Here is an 18,198-nt window from a genome sequence, read left to right as displayed (position 1 = left end):
ATACATTGCACATCTGAAATGTTTTTGCTGTTGCCCTGTAAACGCCATGCCAATGTTGCCCCCTGCAGTCCATTTTGTAAATTGCACAAAAATGACTATCATTCATGAGTGCTGTCACTTGTAGAGTAGAGTATCATTTATTGATCCCGAGGGAAATTAAGGTGTCAAGTAGCATACATGCATACATACCTAAATACAGAAGAAGACACAAGGACATTGCACACATTACGCTTGTTACATTTTTCACTCTATTGCATTAGACGGATCACACTAAACTCCTCACTAAAAGCTGACAAACATAAACAAAACCTGTGGAAATGGAAAGAAAAATATTTACACATTTCCCTCTTGAAATGAAACCAGAACTCTTTTCCAGATTGTTGAAAGCCATAGTGGTGTCCTGTGTTGTGTGTAATGTATAAGACAGATTTGCAGCTTTGCCAATATAAAGAAACAACTCTTTTACTGTATAACAAAAGCAGGGCCAGACACAAAACCCTGATATCAAGGCATGTGGAAACTTGTGTTTGAAAATCCTATCACTCTTGAGAAAATGTTATCACATCTCCAGGTTTTCCTCAAGCCAAACCAGTTTTAATCAGTTAGGAAACAGATCCGTGTCAACCAGAGCAAGGAGTAACCTGAATAAAATACGTGAAGTTATATGTGTCCCCTTTCATTTGCTAATGAAAGAATAGAGGCACAATATGAAGCCAGAGATCAGGATCAGTATCAGTGTATCAGTATCAGATCTGGCTGTTATGCAACATCCACAGAAAGGTCAAGGCAAGGTGAAACCTGGAAGACTTTTTTATCATAGTTTTGCATTTTTTGTCCTACTTATTTTATAATTCACCTGTTGCCTCTTCATTAATCCCTCCCCTGTTTTAATGAATAATACTGTGACGACAGTACTGACATCCCTTATCTGCCTTTTCCTTCATAAGTCTTTGAAAAGGCCTCGTATTGAGCGGCAGTGATACAGCCATGCAGTTACATCACATAGCATTACCATGGGTGCGTTCCAATATGCAACCTTGCCTCCTCCACGTGTGCTTGTCTCCTCCAGTAGTAGCAGGTAGTAGGGATATGGAGTGCGTTACAATATGTGACCTTGCCTCCTCCACTTGTGCTTGTGGCACATCACATCACATCACATCACATCACATCACATCACATCACATCACCATGTAGCCACATCACACCACACCACATCACATCACATCACATCACATCAACATGTAGCCACATCACATCACATCACATCAACATGTAGCCACATCACATCACCATGTAGCCACATCACATCACATCACATCACATCACATCACATCACATCACCATGTAGCCACATCACATCACATCACATCACACCACATCACATCACATCACCATGTAGCCACATCGCATCACATCACATCACATCACATCACATCACATCACATCACCATGTAGCCACATCACATCACATCACATCACATCACACCACATCACATCACATCACATCACCATGTAGCCACATCGCATCACATCACCATGTAGCCACATCACCATGTAGCCACATCACATCACATCACATCACCATGTAGCCACATCACCATGTAGCCACATCACATCACATCACATCACCATATAGCCACATCACATCACATCACATCACATCACATCACATCACCATGTAGCCACATCACATCACATCACATCACATCACATCACATCACCATGTAGCCACATCACATCACATCACATCACATCACATCACATCACCATGTAGCCACATCACATCACATCACATCACATCACCATGTAGCCACATCACATCACATCACATCACACCACATCACATCACATCACCATGTAGCCACATCGCATCACCATGTAGCCACATCACATCACATCACATCACATCACATCACCATGTTGCCACATCACCATGTAGCCACATCACATCACATCACCATGTAGCCACATCACATCACATCACACCACATCACATCACATCACATCACATCACCATGTAGCCATCACATCACATCACATCACATCCCCATGTAGCCACATCACATCACATCACATCACCATGTAGCCACATCACATCACATCACATCACATCACCATGTAGCCACATCACATCACATCACATCACATCACCATGTAGCCACATCACATCAGATCACCATGTAGCCACATCACAACACTACACATCACATCACATCACATCACCATGTAACCACATCACATCACATCACATCACATCACAAGACATCACATCACATCATATCACATCAAATCACATCACATCACCATGTAGCCACATCACATCACATCACACCACATCACATCACATCACATCACATCACATCACATCACCATATAGCCACATCACATCACATCACATCACCATGTAGCCACATCACATCACCATGTAGCCACATCACATCACATCACATCACATCACCATGTAGCCACATCACATCACATCACACCACATCACCATGTAGCCACATCACATCACATCACATCACATCACCATGTAGCCACATCACATCACATCACCATGTAGCCACATCACATCACATCACATCACCATGTAGCCACATCACATCACATCACATCACATCACATCACCATGTAGCCACATCACATCACATCACCATGTAGCCACATCACATCACATCACATCACCATGTAGCCACATCACATCACATCACACCACACCACATCACATCACATCACCATGTAGCCACATCACATCACATCACCATGTAGCCACATCACATCACATCACCATGTAGCCACATCACATCACATCACATCACATCACATCACATCACCATGTAGCCACATCACATCACATCACATCACATCACCATGTAGCCACATCACATCACCATGTAGCCACATCACATCACATCACCATTTAGCCACATCACATCACGACACATCACATCACATCACCATGTAGCCACATCACATCACATCACATCACCATGTAGCCACTTCACATCACATCACATCACATCACATCACCATGTAGCCACACCACATCACATCACATCACATCACATCACACCACATCACATCACACCACCATATAGCCACATCACATCACATCACATCACCATGTAGCCACATCACATCACATCACATCACATCACATCACATCACCATGTAGCCACATCACATCACATCACATCACCATGTAGCCACATCACATCACCATGTAGCCACATCACATCACATCACATCACATCACATCACCATGTAGCCACATCACATCACATCACATCACATCACCATGTAGCCACATCACATCACATCACATCACATCACATCACATCACATCACCATGTAGCCACATCACATCACATCACATCACATCACATCACCATGTAGCCACATCACATCACCATGTAGCCACATCACATCACATCACATCACCATATAGCCACATCACATCACATCACCATGTAGCCACATCACATCAGATCACCATATAGCCACATCACAACACTACACATCACATCACATCACATCACCATGTAACCACATCACAACACATCACATCACATCACCATGTAGCCACATCACATCATATCACATCAAATCACATCACATCACATCACCATGTAGCCACATCACAGCACTACACATCACATCACATCACATCACAACACTACATATTACATCACATCACATTACATCACCATGTAACCACATCACATCACATCACCATGTAGCCACATCACATCACCATGTAGCCACATCACATCACATCACATCACATCACATCACCATGTAGCCACATCACATCACCATGTAGCCACATCACATCACATCACATCACCATGTAGCCACATCACATCACATCACATCACATCACCATGTAGCCACATCACATCACATCACGACACATCACATCACATCACCATGTAGCCACATCACATCACATCACATCACCATGTAGCCACATCACATCACATCACATCACCATGTAGCCACATCACATCACATCACATCACATCACATCACCATGTAGCCACATCACATCACCATGTAGCCACATCACATCACATCACATCACATCACATCACCATGTAGCCACATCACACCACAACACATCACATCACATCACCATGTAGCCACATCACATCACACCACACCACATCACATCACATCACCATGTAGCCACATCACATCACATCACCATGTAGCCACATCACACCACACCACATCACATCACATCACATCACATCACATCACATCACATCACCATGTAGCCACATCACATCACATCACCATGTAGCCACATCACATCACATCACATCACATCACATCACCATGTAGCCACATGACATCACATCACATCACACCACATCACATCACATCACATCACCATATAGCCACATCACATCACATCACATCACCATGTAGCCACATCACATCACATCACATCACATCACATCACATCACATCACCATGTAGCCACATCACATCACCATGTAGCCACATCACATCACATCACATCACCATATAGCCACATCACATCACATCACGACACATCACATCACATCAACATGTAGCCACATCACATCACCATGTAGCCACATCACATCACATCACATCACATCACATCACATCACATCACATCACCATGTAGCCACATCACATCACATCACATCACATCACATCACCATGTAGCCACATCACACCACAACACATCACATCACCATGTAGCCACATCACATCACATCACATCACATCACATCACATCACCATGTAGCCACATCACATCACATCACCATGTAGCCACATCACATCACATCACCATGTAGCCACATCACATCACATCACATCACATCACATCACATCACCATGTAGCCACATCACATCACATCACATCACCATGTAGCCACATCACATCACATCACATCACATCACCATGTAGCCACATCACATCACATCACCATGTAGCCACATCACATCACATCACATCACCATGTAGCCACATCACATCACATCACATCACCATATAGCCACATCACATCACATCACATCACATCACATCACATCACCATGTAGCCACATCACATCACCATGTAGCCACATCACATCACATCACCATGTAGCCACATCACATCACATCACGACACATCACATCACATCACCATGTAGCCACATCACATCACATCACATCACCATGTAGCCACATCACATCACATCACATCACATCACATCACCATGTAGCCACATCACATCACCATGTAGCCACATCACATCACCATGTAGCCACATCACATCACATCACATCACATCACATCACATCACCATGTAGCCACATCACATCACATCACATCACCATGTAGCCACATCACATCACATCACATCACATCACATCACCATGTAGCCACATCACATCACATCACATCACATCACATCAACATGTAGCCACATCACATCACATCACACCACCATGTAGCCACATCACATCACATCACATCACATCACCATGTAGCCACATCACATCACCATGTAGCCACATCACATCACATCACATCACATCACATCACCATGTAGCCACATCACATCACATCACATCACCATGTAGCCACATCACATCACATCACCATGTAGCCACATCACATCACATCACATCACATCACATCACATCACCATGTAGCCACATCACATCACATCACATCACCATGTAGCCACATCACATCACATCACATCACATCACATCACATCACATCACCATGTAGCCACATCACACCACAACACATCACATCACATCACATCACAACACTACATATTACATCACATCACATCACCATGTAGCCACATCACATCACCATGTAGCCACATCACATCACCATGTAGCCACATCACATCACCATGTAGCCACATCACATCACATCACATCACATTACATCACCATGTAACCACATCACATCACATCACATCACCATGTAGCCACATCACAACACTACACATCACACCACACCACATCACATCACATCACCATGTAGCCACATCACATCACATCACATCACATCACCATGTAGCCACATCACATCACATCACATCACCATGTAGCCACATCACACCACAACACATCACATCACATCACCATGTAGCCACATCACATCACCATGTAGCCACATCACATCACATCACCATGTAGCCACATCACATCACATCACATCACATCACCATGTAGCCACATCACATCACATCACATCACCATGTAGCCACATCACATCACATCACCATGTAGCCACATCACATCACATCACATCACATCACCATGTAGCCACATCACATCACATCACATCACATCACATCACATCACCATGTTGCCACATCACCATGTAGCCACATCACATCACATCACATCACATCACCATGTAGCCACATCACATCACATCACATCACATCACATCACCATGTAGCCACATCACATCACATCACATCACATCACATCACATCACATCACCATGTAGCCACATCACATCACATCACATCACATCACATCACCATGTAGCCACATCACATCACATCACATCACATCACATCACATCACATCACCATGTAGCCACATCACATCACATCACATCACATCACCATGTAGCCACATCACATCACATCACCATGTAGCCACATCACATCACATCACATCACATCACATCACATCACCATGTAGCCACATCACATCACCATGTAGCCACATCACATCACATCACATCACATCACCATGTAGCCACATCACATCACCATGTAGCCACATCACATCACCATGTAGCCACATCACATCACATCACANCACATCACATTACATCACCATGTAGCCACATCACATCACATCACATCACCATGTAGCCATCTCATCACATCACATCACATCACCATGTAGCCACATCACATCACATCACATCACCATGTAGCCACATCACATCACATCACCATGTAGCCACATCACATCACATCACATCACATTACATCACCATGTAGCCACATCACATCAGATCACCATGTAGCCACATCACAACACTACACATCACATCACATCACATCACATCACCATGTAGCCCCATCACATCACATCACATCACCATGTAGCCACTTCACATCACATCACATCACATCACACATCATCACATCACATCACCATGTAGCCACATCACCATGTAGCCACATCACATCACATCACATCACGACACATCACATCACATCACCATGTAGCCACATCACATCACATCACATCACCATGTAGCCACATCACATCACCATGTAGCCACATCACATCACATCACATCACCATGTAGCCACATCACATCACATCACATCACCATGTAGCCACATCACATCACATCACATCACATCACCATGTAGCCACATCACATCACATCACATCACATCACATCACCATGTAGCCACATCACATCACATCACATCACATCACATCACATCACATCACCATGTAGCCACATCACATCACATCACATCACATCACATCACCATGTAGCCACATCACATCACCATGTAGCCACATCACATCACATCACATCACATCACATCACCATGTAGCCACATCACATCACATCACATCACCATGTAGCCACATCACATCACATCACATCACCATGTAGCCACATCACATCACCATGTAGCCACATCACATCACCATGTAGCCACATCACATCACATCACATCACATCACATCACATCACCATGTAGCCACATCACATCACATCACATCACATCACATCACATCACATCACCATGTAGCCACATCACATCACATCACATCACATCACCATGTAGCCACATCACATCACATCACATCACCATGTAGCCACATCACATCACATCACATCACATCACATCACCATGTAGCCACATCACATCAGATCACCATGTAGCCACATCACAACACTACACATCACATCACATCACATCACCATGTAACCACATCACAACACATCACATCACATCACCATGTAGCCACATCACATCACATCACATCATATCACATCAAATCACATCACATCACCATGTAGCCACATCACCATGTAGCCACATCACATCACATCACATCACATCACATCACCATGTAGCCACATCACATCACATCACATCACCATGTAGCCACATCACATCACCATGTAGCCACATCACATCACATCACATCACCATATAGCCACATCACATCACATCACATCACATCACCATGTAGCCACATCACATCACATCACATCACATCACCATGTAGCCACATCACATCACATCACCATGTAGGCACATCACATCACATCACATCACATCACCATGTAGCCACATCGCATCGCATCACATAGCATCACATCACATCACCATGTAGCCACATCACCATGTAACCACATCACATCACATCACATCACATCACATCACCATGTAGCCACATCACATCACATCACATCACATCACATCACCATGTAGCCACATCACATCACATCACATCACATCACATCACATCACCATGTAGCCACATCACATCACATCACATCACATCACATCACCATGTAGCCACATCACATCACACCACATCACATCACATCACCATGTAGCCACATCACATCACATCACATCACATCACATCACCATGTAGCCACATCACATCACATCACCATGTAGCCACATCACATCACATCACATCACATCACCATGTAGCCACATCACATCACATCACCATGTAGCCACATCGCATCACATCACATCACATCACATCACATCACCATGTAGCCACATCACATCACCATGTAGCCACATCACATCACCATGTAGCCACATCACATCACATCACATCACATCACCATGTAGCCACATCACATCACATCACCATGTAGCCACATCACATCACATCACATCACCATGTAGGCACATCACATCACATCACATCACATCACCATGTAGCCACATCGCATCGCATCACATAGCATCACATCACCATGTAGCCACATCACATCACATCACCATGTAGCCACATCACATCACATCACATCACATCACATCACCATGTAGCCACATCACACCACAACACCATGTAGCCACATCACAACACTACACATCACATCACATCACATCACCATGTAGCCACATCGCATCACATCACATCACATCACCATGTAGCCACATCACATCACATCATATCACATCAAATCACATCACATCACCATGTAGCCACATCACATCACATCACACCACATCACATCACATCACATCACATCACATCACATCACCATATAGCCACATCACATCACATCACATCACCATGTAGCCACACCACATCACATCACATCACATCACATCACACCACATCACCATGTAGCCACATCACATCACATCACCACATCACCATGTAGCCACATCACATCACATCACATTACATCACCATGTAGCCACATCACATCACCATGTAGCCACATCACATCACATCACATTACATCACCATGTAGCCACATCACATCACATCACATCACATTACATCACCATGTAGCCACATCACATCACCATGTAGCCACATCACATCACATCACATCACCATGACGCCACACCACACCACACCACACCACATCACATCACATCACATCACATCACATCACATCACATCACCATGTAGCCACATCACATCACCATGTAGCCACATCACATCACATCACCATGTAGCCACATCACATCACATCACATCACATCACATCACCATGTAGCCACATCACATCACATCACATCACATCACCATGTAGCCACATCACATCACCATTTAGCCACATCACATCACATCACCATGTAGCCACATCACATCACATCACATCACATCACATCACATCACCATGTAGCCACATCACATCACATCACATCACATCACCATGTAGCCACATCACATCACATCACATCACATCACATCACCATGTAGCCACATCACATCACCATGTAGCCACATCACATCACATCACATCACATCACATTACATCACCATTTAGCCACATCACATCACATCACCATGTAGCCACATCACATCACATCACATCACATCACCATGTAGCCACATCACATCACATCACATCACCATGTAGCCACATCACATCACATCACATCACATCACATCACCATGTAGCCACATCACATCACATCACATCACATCACCATGTAGCCACATCACATCACCATGTAGCCACATCACATCACATCACATCACCATATAGCCACATCACATCACATCACGACACATCACATCACATCACCATGTAGCCACATCACATCACATCACATCACATCACCATGTAGCCACATCACATCACATCACATCACATCACATCACATCACCATGTAGCCACATCACCATGTAGCCACATCACCATGTAGCCACATCACATCACATCACATCACCATGTAGCCACATCACATCACATCACATCACATCACATCACATCACCATGTAGCCACATCACATCACATCACATCACATCACATCACATCACCATGTAGCCACATCACATCACATCACATCACATCACATCACCATGTAGCCACATCACATCACATCACATCACATCACATCACCATGTAGCCACATCACATCACATCACATCACATCACATCACCATGTAGCCACATCACATCACATCACCATGTAGCCACATCGCATCACATCACATCACATCACATCACATCACATCACCATGTAGCCACATCACATCACATCACCATGTAGCCACATCACATCACATCACATCACATCACCATGTAGCCACATCACATCACATCACCATGTAGCCACACCACATCACATCACATCACATCACATCACACCACATCACATCACATCACCATATAGCCACATCACATCACATCACATCACCATGTAGCCACATCACATCACATCACATCACATCACCATGTAGCCACATCACATCACATCACATCACATCACCATGTAGCCACATCACATCACATCACCATGTAGCCACATCACATCACCATGTAGCCACATCACATCACATCACATCACATCACATCACATCACCATGTAGCCACATCACATCACATCACATCACATCACCATGTAGCCACATCACATCACATCACATCACATCACATCACATCACATCACACCACCATGTAGCCACATCACCATGTAGCCACATCACATCACATCACATCACATCACATCACCATATAGCCACATCACATCACATCACATCACCATGTAGCCACATCACATCACCATGTAGCCACATCACATCACATCACATCACCATGTAGCCACATCACATCACATCACATTACATCACCATGTAGCCACATCACATCACATCACATCACATTACATCACCATGTAACCACATCACATCACATCACCATGTAGCCACATCACATCACATCACATCACATTACATCACCATGTAGCCACATCACATCACATCACATCACATCACATCAACATGTAGCCACATCACATCACCATGTAGCCACATCACATCACATCACATCACCATGTAGCCACATCACACCACACCACATCACATCACATCACATCACATCACATCACATCACATCACCATGTAGCCACATCACATCACATCACATCACATCACATCACATCACCATGTAGCCACATCACATCACATCACATCACATCACATCACATCACCATGTAGCCACATCACATCACATCACATCACATCACCATGTTGCCACATCACCATGTAGCCACATCACATCACATCACCATGTAGCCACATCACATCACATCACATCACATCACATCACCATGTAGCCACATCACATCACATCACATCACATCACCATGTAGCCACATCACACCACAACACATCACATCACATCACCATGTAGCCACATCACATCACCATGTAGCCACATCACATCACATCACATCACATCACATTACATCACCATTTAGCCACATCACATCACATCACCATGTAGCCACATCACATCACATCACATCACATCACATCACCATGTAGCCACATCACACCACAACACATCACCATGTAGCCACATCACATCACATCACCATGTAGCCACATCACATCACATCACATCACATCACATCACCATGTAGCCACATCACATCACATCACATCACATCACCATGTAGCCACATCACATCACCATGTAGCCACATCACATCACATCACATCACCATGTAGCCCCATCACATCACATCACCATGTAGCCACATCACATCAGATCACCATGTAGCCACATCACAACACTACACATCACATCACATCACATCACCATGTAACCACATCACAACACATCACATCACATCACCATGTAGCCACATCACATCACATCATATCACATCAAATCACATCACATCACATCACCATGTAGCCACATCACAGCACTACACATCACATCACATCACAACACTACATATTACATCACATCACATCACATCACATCACCATGTAGCCACATCACATCACATCACCATGTAGCCACATCACATCACCATGTAGCCACATCACATCACATCACATCACATCACCATGTAGCCACATCACATCACATCACATCACATCACCATGTAGGCACATCACATCACCATGTAGCCACATCACATCACATCACATCACATCACATCACCATGTAGCCACATCACATCACATCACATCACATCACCATGTAGCCACATCACAACACTACACATCACATCACACCACATCACATCACATCACCATGTAGCCACATCACATCACATCACATCACCATGTAGCCACATCACATCACATCACCATGTAGCCACATCACAACACTACACATCACATCACATCACCATGTAGCCACATCACATCACCATGTAGCCACATCACATCACATCACATCACATCACATCACCATGTAGCCACATCACACCACAACACATCACATCACCATGTAGCCACATCACATCACATCACGACACATAACATCACATCACCATGTTGCCACATCACATCACATCACCATGTAGCCACATCACATCACATCACCATGTAGCCACATCACATCACATCACATCACATCACATCACATCACCATGTAGCCACATCACATCACCATGCATCCCCATCACATCACATCACATCACATCACATCACATCACACCACCATGTAGCCACATCACATCACATCACCATGTAGCCACATCACATCACATCACATCACATCACATCACATCACATCACATCACCATGTAGCCACATCACATCACATCACACCACATCACATCACATCACATCACCATGTAGCCACATCACATCACATCACATCACATCACCATGTAGCCACATCACATCACATCACGACACATCACATCACATCACCATGTAGCCACATCACATCACCATGTAGCCACATCACATCACATCACATCACATCACATCACCATGTAGCCACATCACATCACATCACATCACATCACATCACATCACCATGTAGCCACATCACACCACAACACATCACATCACATCACCATGTAGCCACATCACATCACGACACATCACATCACATCACCATGTAGCCACATCACATCACATCACCATGTAGCCACATCACATCACATCACCATGTAGCCACATCACATCACATCACATCACATCACATCACATCACATCACATCACCATGTAGCCACATCACATCACATCACCATGTAGCCACATCACATCACATCACATCACATCACATCACATCACCATGTAGCCACATCACATCACATCACCATGTAGCCACACCACATCACATCACATCACCATATAGCCACATCACATCACATCACATCACCATGTAGCCACATCACATCACACCACATCACATCACATCACATCACCATGTAGCCACATCACATCACCATGTAGCCACATCACATCACATCACCATGTAGCCACATCACATCACATCACGACACATCACATCACATCACCATGTAGCCACTTCACATCACATCACATCACATCACCATGTAGCCACATCACATCACATCACATCACATCACATCACCATGTAGCCACATCATATCACCATGTAGCCACATCACATCACCATGTAGCCACATCACATCACATCACATCACCATGTAGGCACATCACATCACCATGTAGCCACATCACATCACATCACATCACATCACATCACATCACATCACATCACATCACCATGTAGCCACATCACATCACATCACATCACCATGTAGCCACATCACATCACATCACATCACATCACATCACCATGTAGCCACATCACATCACATCACATCACATCACATCACATCACATCACATCACCATGTAGCCACATCACATCACCATGTAGCCACATCACACCACACCACATCACATCACATCACATCACATCACATCACATCACATCACATCACATCAACATGTAGCCACATCACATCACATCACATCAAATCACATCACAGCACATCACCATGTAGCCACATCACAGCACTACACATCACATCACATCACATCACATCACTACATATTACATCACATCACATCACATCACATCACATCACCATGTAGCCACATCACATCACCATGTAGCCACATCACATCACCATGTAGCCACATCACATCACCATGTAGCCACATCACATCACATCACATCNCATCACCATGTAGCCANATCACATCACATCACATCACCATATAGCCACATCACAACACTACACATCACATCACACCACATCACATCACATCACCATGTAGCCACATCACATCACATCACATCACATCACCATGTAGCCACATCACATCACATCACATCACCATGTAGCCACATCACATCACGACACATCACATCACATCACCATGTAGCCACATCACATCACCATGTAGCCACATCACATCACATCACCATGTAGCCACATCACATCACATCACATCACCATGTAGCCACATCACATCACATCACATCACATCACATCACATCACATCACCATGTAGCCACATCACACCACATCACATCACATCACCATGTAGCCACATCACATCACATCACGACACATCACATCACATCACCATGTAGCCACATCACATCACATCACATCACCATGTAGCCACATCACATCACATCACCATGTAGCCACATCACATCACATCACATCACATCACATCACCATGTAGCCACATCACATCACATCACATCACATCACATCACCATGTAGCCACATCACATCACATCACATCACATCACATCACATCACCATGTAGCCACATCACATCACATCACACCACATCACATCACATCACCATGTAGCCACATCACATCACACCACATCACATCACATCACCATATAGCCACATCACATCACCATGTAGCCACATCACACCACACCACATCACATCACATCACATCACATCACATCACATCACATCACATCACATCAACATGTAGCCACATCACATCACATCACATCACATCAACATGTAGCCACATCACATCACCATGTAGCCACATCACATCACATCACATCACATCACCATGTAGCCACATCACACCACACCACATCACATCACATCACATCACATCACATCACATCACACCACACCACATCACATCACATCACCATGTAGCCACATCACATCACATCACCATGTAGCCACATCACATCACCATGTAGCCACATCACATCACCATGTAGCCACATCACATCACATCACATCACATCACATCACATCACATCACCATGTAGCCACATCACATCACATCACATCACATCACCATGTAGCCACATCACATCACATCACATCACACCACATCACATCACATCACATCACATCACCATGTAGCCACATCACATCACATCACCATGTAGCCACATCACATCACATCACATCACATCACCATGTAGCCACATCACATCACATCACATCACATCACCATGTAGCCACATCACATCACCATGTAGCCACATCACATCACATCACATCACATCACATCACATCACATCACCATGTAGCCACATCACATCACATCACATCACATCACATCACATCACCATGTAGCCACATCACATCACATCACATCACATCACATCACCATGTAGCCACATCACATCACATCACATCACATCACATTACATCACCATTTAGCCACATCACATCACATCACCATGTAGCCACATCACATCACATCACATCACATCACATCACATCACATCACATCACATCACATCACATCACATCACATCACCATGTAGCCACATCACATCACATCACATCACATCACATCACATCACATCACATCACCATGTAGCCACATCGCATCGCATCACATAGCATCACATCACATCACCATGTAGCCACATCGCATCGCATCACATAGCATCACATCACATCACATAGCATCACATCACATAGCATCGCATCACATAGCATCGCATCACATCACATAGCATCACCATATAGCTACATCACATCACAGATTACATACCACCATTCCGACATTGACTTTTTATTGCAAAACCCATTTTTCCAGCTTGCAGGAACTGTTTTCATACCTGTAACCAGGCACGTGCAGAGCATAGTTGCCCACGGTGCCCGAGCAACGGCCCTTTTGCCCACATTGGCTGATATTGCCCTTCCAAGGGAGGGGAAAATAATTTGGCAATTATAATTTCATATTTCAATATCATTTGATTTCTTTATAATTCATAATTTTGATTGAAGTTTTGTACAATAAAGACTTAAGTCAGTCATACAAATTCATCAGACCCGTCGAGAATGGGCACGAGCGATGTGAGGTAGTTCTAGGCCTACGCAACAACTCCGGTGGGGAGGGGCACGCGACAGGCGCTTGAGCGCCTATAAGAGACACGAAAGATTTTGAAGATGCCTGGGTGTCGGCTAGAGCCCTACACACAGTCTACATATTAGGGTACAAAATATGCTCACAATCAACCTCTCTATTATCAACAATGTTGAGTTTAGAACTTTTAGTTATCATACATCTGACAGCCAGCCAGCGCCACGTTTAGGTAGCAAAAAAAAAAAAAACCCGACAGCCAGCTGTAGATATGCCTCGGAAAAATAGGCTAAGATTTCATGTTTCAACTGATTTGCTTTGCAATTCGTATTTTTGATTGAAGCTTCCTAAATTAAGTTTTCAAATTCAGATTCACCTGCACCTCGAGAGATAGGCAAAGGGAGGGGCAGCATGCGCGTTGGGGGGGCACGCGCAGCTCTACATGGGAGGGAGGGGGGAGCAAGCATGCATGCGATGCGACCAGGGCAGAGACGCAAAATATGTCGAAGATGTCGTGGGAGTAGAGCGACTGCCCTGGCGGCCTGAGGTGAGCTGGAAACATAGCAGACTACACAGTATTACACTACATGACCACAATTAATGCCTCTTAAAGCCGATGTCGAGTTTAGGACTTTAATCTGACAGCCGGTGTGCCACGTTCAGATAGGCCTATTGGGGGAAAACGACAGCCAGCTAGCTTGCAGTCATTGTCAACGTTTTACATGGCTCAGGTTGTTTTGTGGAAGGCTAACTCAACTAAGAAACGTGCAGATGACATGTCGTTTTATCAAGCAAGAGAGAACTTAAGGGGGTAGGCTAGCTAAAGGAAGCACATCTCTGCAGAGTTGGCAGGTGCAGGTGAGGCAGAGAATCTTTTTCAGGATTGTAGAGGTTTGATCTTGGTGAGACCGCTTAGAAAGTGCTTTTTCTCTACCCTGATATATTCTCCGACCCAAAGTTTCCACTGTCAATGTCCATGTAATTGAAATAAATCCACTCCACATGATAACTGGCGTTTACTGTTCTTCTCAAGACATAGGCCTACAAAATGTGCATGAACTAACTAAAATATCTGTAATGAAAATAAAAGGTTATAAAGTATGCGAGAAGCTCGGGGCTTCAGAGCAACAGATAAGAACTGGTCGCTCCCACGCCACGGTTCTTTGCGATCTGAATGAAAGCCGGCTCGTCAATTCTTAAAGCGACAGTACACATTTTTAATATAGGCTACAAAAGACCCAACAAATGACCTAAACCTGTGATTTCTTATTGTTTTAGCTTTCCTATATAATATTCATCATTTTAATCATGGAATATGCATATTAACGAAATTTCAAATTCAAATGAAATGATCTTTTAACCATTTTTAAACTATTTCTATTTATTATAACTTAA

The 18,198-nt window shown here is 44.0% G+C and overlaps 1 protein-coding gene across 3 annotated transcripts in view; it reads left to right on the top strand.

The window, feature by feature from the left end:
- The window catches only part of LOC134450585 (flavin-containing monooxygenase 5-like), a 58,259-nt gene that overhangs the window by 24,091 nt on the left and 15,970 nt on the right, over nt 1-18,198 (top strand). The window lies entirely within an intron of this gene.

This window comes from Engraulis encrasicolus, chromosome 6 (genome assembly GCF_034702125.1).
Source record: "Engraulis encrasicolus isolate BLACKSEA-1 chromosome 6, IST_EnEncr_1.0, whole genome shotgun sequence".
Taxonomy (NCBI): domain Eukaryota; kingdom Metazoa; phylum Chordata; class Actinopteri; order Clupeiformes; family Engraulidae; genus Engraulis; species Engraulis encrasicolus.
This window is presented reverse-complemented; position numbering and strand designations above follow the sequence as displayed.